A 16533-nucleotide genomic window follows, 5' to 3' on the forward strand; every position below is an offset into this window, starting at 1 on the left:
GTTAAGCAAACATCCAGTCCAGAATGACACCAGGTTTTCTTACCCGAGATGAAATTGAATAGGAAATGATTAACGAGTTCATTGATAAGACCACCTCTCAATTTCAGGGGACCAAAGATAATTATTTCAGTTTTGTCTTTTTAGTTGGAGAAAGTTATTTGACAACCACTGAAAAGAAACATTATGCTTCCTAATAATACTCGCAAGTGGAAGCATACAAGTTAAAAAATAAATGGGCCCAGTATTGAACCCTGAGGTACTCCACTAATAATAAGAGCTGAGGATGAGGAAAACTTACCCAAAGATATGTTATGCTATGTTTTTTTTTCCTTTCCTTGGGAGTGTTGTGAACCCTCATACACAACCACCACCATCCTGAAGTGACAGTAGAAGTCTGTGCATAAAAATATAAAGGATTTACAAGACAAGTAAAATCTGAACAATAAGTCATTTAACTTTTAGATTATAATTAGATTGTATATGTTAAATGACAGATTTTGCATCATCTGAATCAGCAGGGTCTTGTTTAATTTGAGATATTGTTGTCTGGTTTCACGGACAGGGCTTAGATTAAGCCAGGATTAGTCCTAGTTCAAAGACATTTCACTTTTATAAACGTGCCTTAGAAAAAAAAAACTTGAGACAAAACAATGGCACTGACATATTTTAAGATATATCAGTAAGTTGCTTTCAGTTAAAACAGCTCAAACTTGCACTTTAGTCTTGGACTATCTTAAGCATTGTCTGTGAAAGCGTGGGACTATCACTATATATATATATCATCTACAATAAAAAAAAAAAAAAATAGACTGAGCACAAAGCAAGTGTTGCAACACCAATTATTTCACCATTTTCCCTAATTACTTCTATTGGACCCATAAAATTGAACAAAATGGGACAGTGTCTAAGCCAATAAAGTTTTATGTATTTTTATATTTGTTTTCAACTTTATTATTACTTATGTGGATGGGGATAGCATAATATTTTTTCTAAACAAGTAAGTTTTCATAAATGTTTTTAAAATGTTAAAAAATGAAACATTTTCGTTAACTTTATTTTAAGGTGTCCTTGTTACAGGGAAACTACATTTATAGAGTACGTTTACCAGTGTTGGGGGCAACGGATTACAAGTAAATTTAGTTACATAATCAGATACCTCTTTGAACCTGACACTAATTTGCATAGTTGTAGATTTCTGAAGTCTGTATATTTATGGGAATATCATCTAAAAATGTAAGTGCAAAACAACAGCAAAACATTTTTTTTTTTTTTTGAATTCTCCTCAGTTCCCACAATAGTATCACAGATTCCTGTCATTTAAAAAACATCAACACATGATTTCTTTGTTGCAATTCTTCCATTTACAAATTCTGAAAAAGAAGACAGTCAAAGACATTTTCTTGTGTGTGTGTGTGTGTGTGTGTCAAATTTATCCAAAAACGAGTCTGAATCTTAGAGGCCTTATTATCAAACAAAGCTGCTAATTTCGTTCTCTTTTTTTAAAGATCCTCAATGGCCTGCACGGTGAGAGCGAATACTATGTATTCCTTGAGACGTGCCTGGTTACCCCACTGGAATAGCAAATGTAAAATTAGTGAGAATGTGTGTATGAACGCTGTCGGTCAATTAGCGCTCGGGAGGCGAGAAGCCGCTGGCACCTGCTGCCATTCATCCTGAGCGCTCTCTCTCTCCACTTCAGAAGGAATAAAGTTGGAAATATGACAGATACATAACAGACATTTCTAATATCGACCTGCCATCTTCTCAATTCCACCCAGGCCGGGGTCTACAGGAGACAAAATACACAGTGCACAATGTGAATTTAGTTTTACATCTGTTTCAGTCAGGAGGAGAAAACATGAAATATCCTCTTCAAATGTTTTACCCACCATCCACTAACCTTATGTTGTTCTTGGGGTTTCCCTTTATCTGACACAATCCATTCAGGTGTAGAAGTAGAAGACTTTACTAATGAGCTGATGATATACAAACATTTAGGAATAATTGAAATTAGAAAACTCTATGCTCAGCAAGAATGTATTTATTTGATCAAAAATACAGTAAAACAGTGATATTTTAAAATGTGATTAGTTTTATATAGAAATATTATTACACAAGAACTGTTTTCTATTTTAATATATTTTATAATCAAATTTTCCTGTGATGCAAAGCTATTATCAATTATTTGTGCTCAATTATAATATAATTCTTATTATTATTACTGTATCAATGTAGATATTTTTGGATATCCTGGCCTTTAGTATTCTTTGATGAATAAAAAGTACAAAAAACAGCATTTATTATTTAATTATAAATCGTTTATAAAGTCTATACTCTCACTTTTGATGAATTTAACGCATTCATTATTTTTATTTTATTTATTTTTTACTTTTGAATGGTAGTGTATCAGTTTCTACAAAAAAAATATGAAGCAGCACAACTGCTTTCAACACTGATAATAATAATAAATGTTTCTTGAGCAGCAAATCAGCATATTAGTATGATTTCTGAAGGATCATGTGACACTGAAGACTGGAGTAATAATATATAGATGCTGAAAAAAACCTACATTTTAAAATATATTCAAATAGAAAACAGATATTTAAAATTGTAAAAAATATTTTTAAATATTACTGTACTTTTGATCAAATAAATGCAGCCTAAGTTAGCATAAAATACTTCATTCAAAAGCATTAAAAAATAATTATTCCACCTTTGTGACTGTGTGGTGTAAATGAAATCAGTGTGTAGAAAAGTAAATGTGCAGCGCTGGGCTCCTCCAGAAGCATTTGTGGGCTGTATGTCACGGAGGTGTGATTTGGCTCATTGTTTTACTTAATAAACCTGAGCGGAGTGCTGGATACACCGGGCTTTTCTTCTTATTGTCCCGTATGACCCCAAGTCTTTCACGGCCGCCTGTGTGAGCCTGCTGTCGGGCGGATCGATAATCCTCCCGAGGTTTATCCATACGTGCTATTCTAATGTCAGAGAGCAGGCCCCAATTGATAATGATAAATATTTTGCCGGAAGATTAGGTGAAGGGAGCGTGTCGTGGAGGAGCTCTATATTCCAGCCCCGCTAACCTCTGGCTCCGCGGGACTCATCCATCCGAGTGTCAATGGCTGTCTTGTGGAGAGCATCAGTGAGTAAACACGGCTCTCGACAGAGACCCCCAGCGGACACCCCCCTCCCCATCCTCCGTCCTGCTGTTCCTACTTTGTCCTCCATCAATCACCGCCATTGTGTCCTGGATGTTAGATAGAGTCACTTAATATCCTCTTCTTCATCTGTCCGCTCCGGCGGCACATGATGCGCCTGCAAGAGCCGAAGGACGTCGTGGACGGATGGGGGACGGGGAACCGGGGACTGGTGCCCTAAAATATGTGTGTGTGTGTGTGTGTGAGAGAGTGACAGTGAGAGTGAGAGTGAGAGAGAGAGAGAGAGAGAGAGAGAGAGAGAGAAGGGGAGAGAGAGAGAGAGAGAGAGAGAGAGAGAGAGAGAGAGAGAGAGAGAGAGAGAGAGACCTGTAAACACAAAATATGACCAGACATATGCACTGTTAACATACGCATGTTTTTGCTTTAAACATCCTCCTAAAATTTTTCCATTTTTCACTATATAACCCTCTTAAAATTCTTTATGGTTCTTTAGAGATTTTTTATTGAAATATTGTAACACTTTACAATAAGGTTTCATCAGTTTAGTTAACAATGAACAATACTTGTACAGCTTTTATTAATCTCAGTTCATGTTAATTTCAACATTTACTAACACATTATTCAAATAAAAAGTTGTATTTGTTATCATTAGTAAATTCACTGTGAACTAACATGAACTAACAATAAAAGGCAGTATTTTTAACATTAGCAAAGATTAAGAAATTATGTGTATTGCTCATTGTTATAGTTCATTTTAGTTAATACATTAATAATGTTAACAAATGAGACTTTATTGTAAAGTGATACTATAAATATAAAATAAAACAAAAATGAATAACAATGGCTTATGTGGAATTTAAAAAGGTTGTATAATAATAATAATAATGTTTATTTTATATAGCACCTTATAGCTCAAGGTCGGTTTACAATAAAAAGCATTTTAGGTTTTAATTGGAGCCTACTATACTTTTGGAGTCCATGTATAGAGCAAGATTATGCGTTTCACATACTTATATTAAAAATGATGCAATTAAAACAAAACAAAAAGCCAGTAAGATCTGATAAAGCTTTGTAAACGCAATATAAGTGCATTATTTGTTGAGTTAAAAAAGATGTAGACTTAATTGCAGGTATTTCAAAATGAGGTGAAATAAATGCAAATAAAGAAACAAGTCGTCAGTGTGTGTGTGTGTGTGTAGGATGTGTGTGACCCGACTGAGGCTTCCCGCTGTGCCTCAATATTGACTCTCACAATTAGCGTCAATATCAGAGCCATTAGTGACCATATTATTGTGGAATTGAAATCAAAGTGAATTCATAATGACTACAGCAAACAGCGCGACACGGTTAAAGGGCGGAGCGATTTGAAAAATAGCCCTTTCATTTCATAAAGCCTTCTTAACAAATAATAAATTGACCTCTTAATAAATGGTGCAATGTTCAAACCTTGAGCAGCCGCTTAACTAATTAGGATTAAATTCCAGTATATTAGAACTCGCTAATTTGTCAATTAAAAAATACTTAGCGGCCATGGCATTGAATTAAACATTAGACATATCTGAGGACCTCCCCGTCTCAAACATTCCCTTGTAAAAAATGACAAAAACAAACCCTTTTCTTAATTGTACACATAAAGACACACTTTTCACTCACGGCAAATTCAATGCACCATTTTCAAATGAAGAGATTGTGTGTGAAAGGATGTTCCCAAACCTCATCAGTGTGATTTATGGAGTTAAACAGTCACCTCTGAATGATGGTCTTTCACGTGCCCTCCGAGTTTAAGCCCCTGTTTAAAATGGAGACATCACCTATCCCGCCCGGCCCACCATTTGTTTATGGAAGATTTTTTGACGAATAGGCGGCGCTGCCACGCGTGGATGGACGCCCTCATTCCGCGCACGGCTTGTTTACAGCGATGAGACCATTTCCACGGATTAAACTAATCTCACACACGTAGACCTAGAACAGGTGAGCAAGAGAAACACACTTTTCCACAGATGACCTTCCTGGCCTTCAGGTAACATCAAGACACGGATGCCAAAAGATAAGTATTTAAAAAAATATATATTCATATATTCTTATATGAATGACATACTATATGAATTTGTGCACTATGTTAGTTACCCACTAAGTTGAATCAACCACTGTCATGATGTAAAAATATATAAATATATGTATATAATGATAATATTCTTATATGAATGACATACTATATGAATATTTGCTAAATTAAATTAATATACAATATGTTGAATCAACCACTATCATGATCTATCACTATCCCTTATCTTTATTAATTATAATATTATTCTAATATGAATGACATAATATATGAATATTATTTGTAAAAAAAAAATATATATATATATATGCAATATGTTGAACCCATTACTATCATCTCTCACTATCACGCACATCAGGAGAACGGGCTATACGTTTAATAATAATACATCATCCACTATAATGATGTAAACATATAAATGTCTAAAACATTTTTTGCTGCACTTCAGGAGAATAGGCTGTGTAATAATAATAATCATAATATTCTTGTATGAAATACATACTATATGAATATTTTTGTAAAATAATATGACTATGCAATATGTTGAATCAACTATCATAACGTAAAAATATAAATATGCCGACATTTTTGTTTGTTTGCTCCACTTGATAGGCTATTGTACAGGCTATGTTTTATAATAATAACATTTTATTTTACAGTATGTGTTTTACAGTGTACCTAAGAAAGTACTGGTTATATACGGTAACTACATGGGTTAAGGTTAGGTTTTGGGATAGATTCAGGGTTATTACCCAGTTATTGCAATTACTATAATAAGTACATAGTATAGGGAACAGGACAGTAAAACAAAGTGCTACCACAATAATAATACTATTTAGTCTGGTTTTATGTTTAATCCCCTGTCCTCCTGATATCCGCGGGCGTCCCGCAGACGTGTTTTGGGCACGGCCTGTGCTGTGGGAGCTGTGATGAGCCTCATCCCATCAGCTTCCATCACATTTCACGACAGTTAGAGCTGCGATTCATGACACATAATGTAATCGCAATGAAAGATTTCCTCTGAACGGCGGGAGCCTCTCAAAGTAGGCCTAGATCAGGAAAATATTGTATAAATTTCTCTCTAATTTATTTCATCATTCCACATTAGGGACATATGAATTGTTCAAATTCGATAACAAGTACTCAGTTCAGTTCATTATGTAAGATAAATTAGACTTCGATAAAAATGCAGCGGCGCACAGTGGTTCCTTGAATGAAATGTAATTTGCGCGAGAATTTGTTTTATCTGTCACAAATATTCCCAATTAGTGGGCGTAATTATTTGATAGTTTCTGCAATTATGGCTTGAACTGCTGGATTTGGAACAGTGTGGGACCGTAATTGGCCTAAATGCTATATTTTGCATATTTGCATAATGAGGAAATTGGTAGAAAATTGTGTTCACCCATTTGTGAAAAATCCTATGAATTTTATGAATTTGAAAGGTCTGTTCCTAGAGCCAGTGACTTTGCCTGCTGCTCCCGGAGGAGGAACTGCAGTGGAGCGGGCAGAGAGCCAACAACAGAGGAGGAGAAAAGAGAGAGAGAGAGAGAGAGGAGAGAGAGAGAGAGAGAGAGAGAGAGAGAGAGAGAGAGAGAGAGAGAGAGAGAGAGAGAGAGAGAGAGAGAGACTAGGTCCCTCAGTTGTTCATAACAGTCCTTCAGTGATGAGAGCAGACGGATTCATGATTAGCAGCAAACAATGTTCCATAGATAGATAGATGGATAGATGGAACAATAGATACATTGACAGACAGACAGACAGATAGATAGATAGATAGATAGATAGATAGATAGATAGATAGATAGATAGATGGATAGATACACAGACAGACAGACAGACAGATAGATAGACAGATAGATATATAGATAGATAGATAGATAGATAGATGGATAGACAGACAGATAGATAGATAGATAGATAGATAGATAGACAGATATATAGATAGACAGATAGATAGATAGATAGATAGATAGACAGATATATAGATAGACAGATAGATAGATAGATAGATACACAGACAGACAGACAGATAGACAGATAGAGACAGATAGACAGACAGACAGACAGACAGATAGATGGATAGATAGACAGATAGATAGATAGATAGACAGATGGATAGACAGATAGATAGATAGACAGATAGATAGATAGATAGATAGATAGATAGATAGATAGATAGATAGATAGATAGATGGATAGAACAATAGATACACAGACAGACAGATAGACAGACAGATAGATGGATAGATAGATAGATAGACAGACAGATAGATAGATAGATAGATAGATAGATAGATAGATAGATAGATAGATAGATAGATAGATAGATAGATAGACAGATAGATAGATAGATAAATAGACAGATAGATAGATAGACAGATAGATAGATAGACAGACAGATAGATAGATAGACAGACAGATAGATAGATAGATAGATAGATAGATAGATAGATAGACAGATAGATAGATAGATAAATAGACAGATAGATAGATAAATAGATAGATAGATAGATAGATAGATAGATAGATAGATAGATAGATAGATAGATAGATAGATAGATAGATAGATATATAGATAGACAGACAGATAATTAGACAGACAGATAGATAGATAGATAGATAGATAGATGGATAGATAGATAGATAGATAGATAGATAGATAGATAGATAGATAGATAGATAGATAGATAATTAGACAGACAGACAGACAGACAGACAGATAGATAGATAGATGGATAGACGGATAGAACAATAGATACAAAGACAGACAGACAGACAGATATATTTTTTTTCAAAGTTTTCACCGACCAACTTAAGTATATTTTGTAAATAAAAATGTGCCTTTCCTTAAGACCTTTTTTAAACTTGGCATGACAGATGTTTGCTTCTGCACCTGTCGCTGATGAAAGTCTGGATGGTCCTGTATGTCTTTGGGACTGAGAGCTCGAAGTCAGTTTTCCCCAAAACAAGCTGAAACACGGACTCATCTGACCACAGCTCACACACTGTGTGTTGGATCATCTGAGATGAGCAGAGAACTCGCCAGCATCTCTGCATTGAACAGATGTATAGCGTTCTCTGCGTGACAGATTCAGATGGCATTGTTTGATGCAGCGTCAGACTGTTAAGTGACAGCGTTTTTTCCAAAGAACTCCCGAGCCCATCTGGGTGTATTTAACACGTCATGGTGTCTCATACAATGCCATCTGAGGGCCGAAGTTCATATCATGTTTCCTGCCTTGCCCTACACAGAGATTTATCTGGATTCCCTCAACCTTTTTTTTTTACAATATTATGCAGAATAGTTGGTGCGAAGACCTAATTGCATTCTTGCAGTGATATTTTGAATTGTTTGACAATTCTCTCATGAAATTTGGCACTAATGGCGCTTTTCCATTACCAGTACAAACTCGACTCGACTCTCGCTCCGTTTTCCATTGCTGATAATACCTCCACAATAGTACCTGGTCGTCATAGCGACGCAACACACACCCGCTACCCACACACACAGGACAATGGAGGAAATCGAGTGTATGCTGTTTTACATAATATTGGTAATGGGTATATCACGCAACCTCTGGCCAAACTATTTAAAAATGTCTGGGTTATTCAGGACACTCCGTCTGGCGCGTGCAATGATGACGCAGTGAATAGTGACGATTCTCTCTGACCAATCAGCAGTCTGCCGTGTTTCACGTCACATTTTAGTATCGCCTCAGCTCGCTCAGAACCTCGCCGGAGGTGATACGAAGAAAAGTATCTGGAAGCAGGTACAGGTACAACTTTTACATCGTGGAAAACCAAACAAAGGCGAGTTGAGGCGAGCTGGTACTGTGAAGTGGAAAAGCGCCACAAGTGGTGAGAACTTTCTCGGATACTCTATAGTCTTCTCACTTCTATTTTGCCTCTGTCCCAACATTTTGAAGTGTATTCTAGCCATCAAAATCAAAATGTGTTTATATTTACAAAATACATTTAATTTGGCAAGTGAAAAGCAATTGAAAAAAAATTTCTTTGTAATTTTGTCAGTTAAATAAAGGTTAAAAAGAATTACAAATCACAGATTCTTGATTACAAAATCTCCCAACTTTTCTGCATTTGGCGTTGTATAATGACAGAGAGATGGATGGGTAGACAAACAGAAAACATATAGATGGAAGGAAAAAGAAAGAAAGAAAGACAGACAGACAGACAAATAGATTAAAAAGTAATATGTGAGGAATACCACTGTGATTTCAAACTTTATGTATGTAAATTAGTATGTAAATTACATGCAAATGATTATGCTCGATAAAAACATTTCCATTAACTCTAACAGAAAAAAAATCCTTACTGTAATGGCACTTATGATAATGCAGGAATTAGTTCAAAATAATATTAAATATCACATGGAAGGCATTACCGTTATTATTATTATTATTGCTGGTGTCGCCGCTGTTGTTGTAAACAGTGATTAAGTGTGTGAGTGTGTCTGTGAAAGACACATGTTGATGGGCCGTCATAACTTCATGATGGTTTAACGCTGTTGCTCACACGGCAGCACTTGACGTGTGACAGGACCGCAGCTCACGTTTTGATTTATCAGTGAAATTAATTTCTCTTGACATTTCCTGTAAACCTCTATCCTCCTGATTTCTCCGCAATGTGGCTGCTTATCCACTTCATTAAAAAGAACAATAATTTAAAAAAAGAGACAAAAGCAACAGCACAGGTAGAACATGATATCTTTCATTAATAAGATAATGCTACTGTTAATATTAAACATTAATATTACATTAATAAATATTAATATTAGAATAATATGATACAATAATGTGAAATAATAATGTTATGTAGGCCTAATGCTTAACAGATGAATTACTTGATGTAAAAACATGCGCAATATCTTAAAGTTTTATTAATTTACTGTGACAAAACGTAAACTCTAATCATCACCTATTTAAAGCTATATATATACATACACATACATATAGCCTACACACACACACACACACACATATATATATATATATACACATACCTACAATATTTATATATATATATATATATATATATGTATGCATGTGTGTGTATCTATATATATATGTATGCATGTGTGTGTATCTATATATATATGTATGCATGTGTGTGTATCTATATATATATATATATATATATTGTAGGTATGTGTATATATATATATATATATATATATACACAGAAATGTATACATACACTATATATAGGCCTATATAAAACATTTTAATATCATTAAATGTTTAAAAATATATATTTTTAATATTTTGTTAAAAAAAACAAAGGGTGCCTTAAAAGTTACAATACAATACATTATGCATTTCCATACGCATCAACTACATCTGTTTAGCATTATATAATGCTTTCTCATGATGCTTTAATGCCAGTTATCATAAAGTGCTATCAAAACATGTCATATTCATGATGTGTCCGGATCACTACTCGAGACAAGCCACCAAAGCAAACACCATCGCTTCAATAATAGCCTGAGAGTGGAGGATAAAGCTCATATATACAGACTCTCATATAAAATATCGCTCAGCGTTGGCCCATCCACTCAGCGCCGGCCATAAAGCGCTTGCAGTAATGATCCCCGCCATTTCATGGGGTATTACACCATAATGATGATAGCGCTGCCATTTGCATCCCAACCATCAGCCACCTTCATCTTTACCTCGCACCACCGAATTTATAGAGCGACCATATCAGAAAAAAAAAGCAGCCTGGAATAATATAACCCACGCTTAGTGTCACCGGGGGAGATTTATATATAAAAGACAGGGCTCACCATTATAACTGAACAGTGTGTGTGTGTATTTGAAAGAGAAGGGAAAAATGAGAAGGTAAAATAAAAAGATAAAGGTTGTAGTGAGAATGGAGGGTGAGAGAGAGAGAGAGAGAGAGGGATGCGGATGGAGGAAATAAGCAGATGAAGATGTACACTAAAATCCTCCAATGACAGCCCATAAAAGATGATAGGGGTTAGGATAGGGATTGGGGGAGGAGGAGGGGGAGGTGTTGTCGAACGTAAAAATGTCCCTCAAAAACAACACACGCGCACACACTCCATAAAAGTGTTCCTCGGCAGATAATTCGCAACAAGCAACCTGTGCAAACAGCGTATACACACACACGAGCGCAAACACAAACAGACACACAACGCTCCCTTCCCTCCTTCGCACACAAACCCTCAGTGTATTTTACCATGGGAGTTAATGGGAATGAAATACCTCAGTGGATGAGTGCAGATGTGTTTGATACAAATAGTCATTTTCCTATTTGCTGGCTCATTGACTTTGATGAATGATGGGAGTTTGGGAGGACGCATGATGAATGGCAGCACCTTGGCTCCATTGCATGCCCTATTGATTCTCTTTCTTTATTACTGCTGCAACCCAGCTGCCTGATGCTCTCTCTCTCTCTCTCTCTCTCTCTCTCTGTGGAAGACAGGGGAGATGGGAGGTTTGGCTTTCTTTAGGGAGCGAGAGGGGGCAGAGGTGCTGTGTGTGTGTGTGTGTGTGTGTGTGTGTGTGTGTGTGTGTGTGTGTGTGTGTGTGTGTGTGTGTGTGAGGCTGCTTTTGAGCAGGTACAGTATGTGGGCAGTGTTTAATCATAAACCGAGACTTATGCAGGTTTGCACGAGTGTGCATTCTGGCTGCTTTAGCAAAAGGTACCAAGTAACTTTGACTCATTAATTATTTTTTATTTTTTTCTCGCTTGAGTGAATTTTTATCATCAACTACATCTCCCTGGATGACGCCATACATCTGCATCTTAAAGTCACCATGAAATCAATATCGACATGTCTTGTTTTTAATGGAATATTTCAGTATCTATTATACGTGATTTATCCATGCACATCATTATTTTTTTTAATTCATGTGCCCTCATAAGCTTTAATCAAAATAACTTCCCCTCCCTCTTGCAGCAACTCATCTCTTCTCTGATGATGCGTTTACTGGCGTGAAGGCGGGGCTACCTGTCACTCACATGAGATCCACCAATAGCAAACCACAACCATCCAAAGACCAAATCAATTCCAGATGGACAAAGACCCGCTCTACTGTACATTTGTTCTTGTTTGAGAAGCAGTTTCACTCAGATATACATCACAATAAAGGCAAGAAATGACTATCGCAACTTCCGTTTCATGTCGACTTTAATGTGAAGTCTCAAGACTGGCTTTTCTATTGTACTTTTCCAAGAAGGAAATTCCAAGTTTCCAAATTAAATGAAACGCAACTAAAAAACGCTACTTTTTCCCCCAGCTAACATCATCTAGGCTGCACAGGCTATTTATTAATGTTCAGTAATCCAAACAGCTATTAAGAGATTATTTTACGCAACTGTTGTACTCAGTGCCATCTTTCTAACACCGTATCCTAACCAGACGCGATGCGATAAGATCCAGCGACAAATAATTTGTCTGTCCACACTAGACGCGACTGCGAGATGCGTACAAATCAATCAAACCCCACAGCCAATCAAAACAGCGTGTGGGCGGGCTCTCGGGGCAAGTGCACAGCACCAGAGAGTAATCTTGACGGCAATCGCAAGAAAATGGATAAGCAGCAACATAATCAAATTCACAAATATTACACCATTTAAACAGTATTCAAATACATAGGCTACTGAGTTACTAAAACAATCTTTGTCAAATAATACACTTGTTTCTTCACAGTTTGAACGTTCTTGTTTCCATTTGTTTAATTTCAAGATCTGAGGTGAATGAATTATCCATTGTTGCTTTTACAGCCACAAAGCTGGGAGCACTAAATTATATTTAATGTCACATTACACACTTTTAACATTAAATAAAGCACATAAACAGTACCTGATATTATCATTGCCACACTTTGTTTGTTGTTCCAGCGCGACGTCGCAGAAAAATAGAAACCGTTTCTAAAATAGAATAGTCGCGTGTCGCGGCTGGTTAGGACAAAAACTCTGATTAACATGGACAAGATACCTTTTATCGTGTGTTGCGGCGTCGCATGTAGTTAGGACATGGTGTAATGGTTAATGTGATAAAGTTTACAAATATACAGTAGTGTTTAAAAGGTTTTTAAATGTTTTTGAAAGTCTCTTTTGCGCTCCAAAAGCTGCATTTATTTGATTAAAAATACAATAAAAATGTAAATGTTGTGAAATATTATTACAATTTAAAAGAATGTTTTATATTTGAATATATTTTAAAATGTAATATATTACTGTGATCAAAGCTGAATTTTCAGCATCATTCCTCCAGTCTTCAGTGTCACATGATCCTTCAGATATCATTCTAATATGATGATTTGCTGCTCAACAAACATTTCTGATTATTATTATCAATGCTTGTGCTGCCTAATATTTTTGTGGAAACCGTGATGCATTTGTTTTTTTGAAGTTATTTGAAATGGTAATCTTTTGTAATATTATTATTAACTCCAAACTTTTGAACGGTAGAGCACATAACAATACTTTTAAAAAGAAGTGTTACATCAGACACGTCACTGTGGTCTGAAAGCTGAACTTGAACTTTAGTTTGCACATTTTCTGGTTAGTTATGTTGTATTTTGATTGAAGTTAATTGGAGGCAAGACTGTTTAGTGTTGTGTAGGAGTTAGTGCTTGAACTTTTTCTAGCTTTGATGGACAGCAAGTTTGAAGGCAAGCACGGTTTATGTGAAGAGACTATAAATAAATCATAATAGCAATATTTTTCAAATGTGAAAGATGAATGCTTATGCCTTATAAGGCAATTGTTCCTAAAATGGAAACACATTAACTTTATAATATAAAAAGTATTTACACTTTTCTCACATTTCATATAATGTTATGGCAACACTCTTTATAGATAACACTCAAGTGTTACTGTATGAAAATATGAGGTCAGGCATCATGTGATCAACCTCATGCAAGCACACAGTTGCTTGACGAAGATGGAGGTAATTATGGCTATGACATCTGGATAAAACAATCCTCCATTCTTTACATTGAAGGAGGGACCCATGCCATATAAAGACTAGAATATCAAAGAGACGTGAGGACGCTGTTGATTTAAAGGAGAACTCCGGCCAATTTTTAAGTTAATCTTGATCGTTATACCTTTGTGAGTACTGTCTATAGAAAAAAAACCGAACCGGATTGGTGCTTGCAACACGGAGCTGCTACCGCTAATGCCCAGAGCTCCCACTCAGCTAAACAGCAGTTATGGGGGCATGTTCATAAAGAGTGTTTTTGTAACTCTTAACAGACACAAAATGCAATTAAAATGTCTGTCCAACATGAACAGGGTCCTTACATGACAACAAGATGCGTTTAGCCATTGTTTAAATTCACCTAGTATTTTAGACGGCTAGCTGTAGTCTCGCGCTGAAGTCCCGTGGGAACTCCCATTGTAGCCGGAAAATGGTATTGTTGACTGAAGAGTGTGAGGCTAGTTCTTCGTCTGTATACTCGGGTTCGAACAAATAAAGGACGACGATCAAACTCAAAAGCCTCTTCCATGTGTTCAAAATCTTCTATATTCTCCATAGTTACGTTACGAACCATTTCTTCTTAATTTGTGAGCAACTCCGATCATCACTCTTCACACACACGACGCTCCTTTCCCTTTTTCTGGCTACAACGGGAGTTCCCACGGGACTTCAGCGCGAGACTACAGCTAGCCGTCTAAAACACTATTTAGGTGAATTTAAACAATGGCTAAACGCATCTTGTTGTCATGTAAGGACCCTGTTCATGTTGGACAGACATTTTAATTGCATTTTGTGTCTGTTAAGAGGCACAAAAACACTCTTTATGAACATGCCCCCATAACTGCTGTTAAGCTGAGTGGGAGCTCTGGGCATTAGCGGTAGCAGCTCCGTGTTGCAGGCACCAATCCGGTTCGTTTTTTTTCTTCTATAGACAGTACTCACAAAGGTATAACGATCAAGATTAACTTAAAAATTGCCCAGAGTTCTCCTTTAAAGGTGCTGTATGGAGTTTTTCTACTAAAATGAATCCATTTTTTATTACCTGTGTGTGAAGGGGTTGTAATCTCACAATAAAATGATCCACTTGGCAGGTTTTGCTATTACCTCTGAAAGCAAGTATTCCTATTTCTATGTGAAGTCTCCGGGTCGGATTTGCCGCGAAATCCAGTGACGTGACTGAGACCTGCATGCGCGCTCCCGAGCGTCTCGCCTCTCGCCTCGTCTACTGACTGTGCACTCAACAGCGACGACACTGCAACTTTATGACATGGAGTCTGAATACTAGGAAACGACTAGCACAACACAGACTCCAACACAAACTCCACATAATAATAAAAAACAAAAGAAAGCACGCGCACGAGCACTCGCTTGTAAACGTATTGGTTGCAATCTGAAACATCACCGCTAGATGCCGCTGAAAACTCCATACAGCACCTTTAAGCAACCACCTAGCAATGAGACAAAATAATGCAGAATTCAAATTTGATATGGAAATGAAGTTAAAAATGCATTGAAATTTGTACAGCTAATTTTAAGGTCAAGACAAACTTTGAATCCTAGCTTGGCTAAACCTTGTTTAATATATTTGAAGATAAAAAAAAAACTTTAAAAAGCATTGATGTTTGAAGGTTTATAGGCCTTATGGACAGACGGGCGGACAGATGGAAGGACAAACAGAGCGATAGATAAAGCGAATGATAAATTGAACGACCGACAGACAGACAGACAGACAGGTGGAACGACAGTGTAAATAATACCAGTCAGATGGATACATTTTGTGTGCGAGTCAGTTTGTGTGTGTGTGTGTGTGTGTGTGTGTGTGACTGTGCACTGAGCTGTGGAATAGTTCTGTAAGTCAGTCCACCTCTCTGCTTTCAGATGTGACTGCTTGACAGTGCAGGTTTTCGAGGTGTGTTTTGCTGCCTGTCGTTGCTGTGGGCAACAGCAGTGACCCGAGCAGAGTGTGTGACGGAGCATTACTGAGTTTGTGTTGAGTCTCGTCAGACTTGGACCGCCTGGACTATAAGACGACACACACACACACACACACAAGGAATATAACAAATCGATTTTTTCAAATGTCTTGTAATTATGACTACCTTAATATTAAGACTTTATTTCTAATAATTTCAACATTATTTCTTATGATTGCAACTTTAATTCTCGTACACATTACATCTATCAATGTGACTTTATATCACAACCGCAATTTTATTTTTGATTTTAATCTCACAATTGTGTTTTTATTCATCTAATGGACACCAAAACATCATAAAAAATCTCACAGACTTACATTGAAGAAATAACACCCTAGCAACTGCATAGTGCATAGC

The sequence above is a fragment of the Phoxinus phoxinus genome, assembly GCF_949152265.1.
Source record: "Phoxinus phoxinus genome assembly, chromosome: 17".
Taxonomy (NCBI): Eukaryota; Metazoa; Chordata; class Actinopteri; order Cypriniformes; family Leuciscidae; genus Phoxinus; species Phoxinus phoxinus.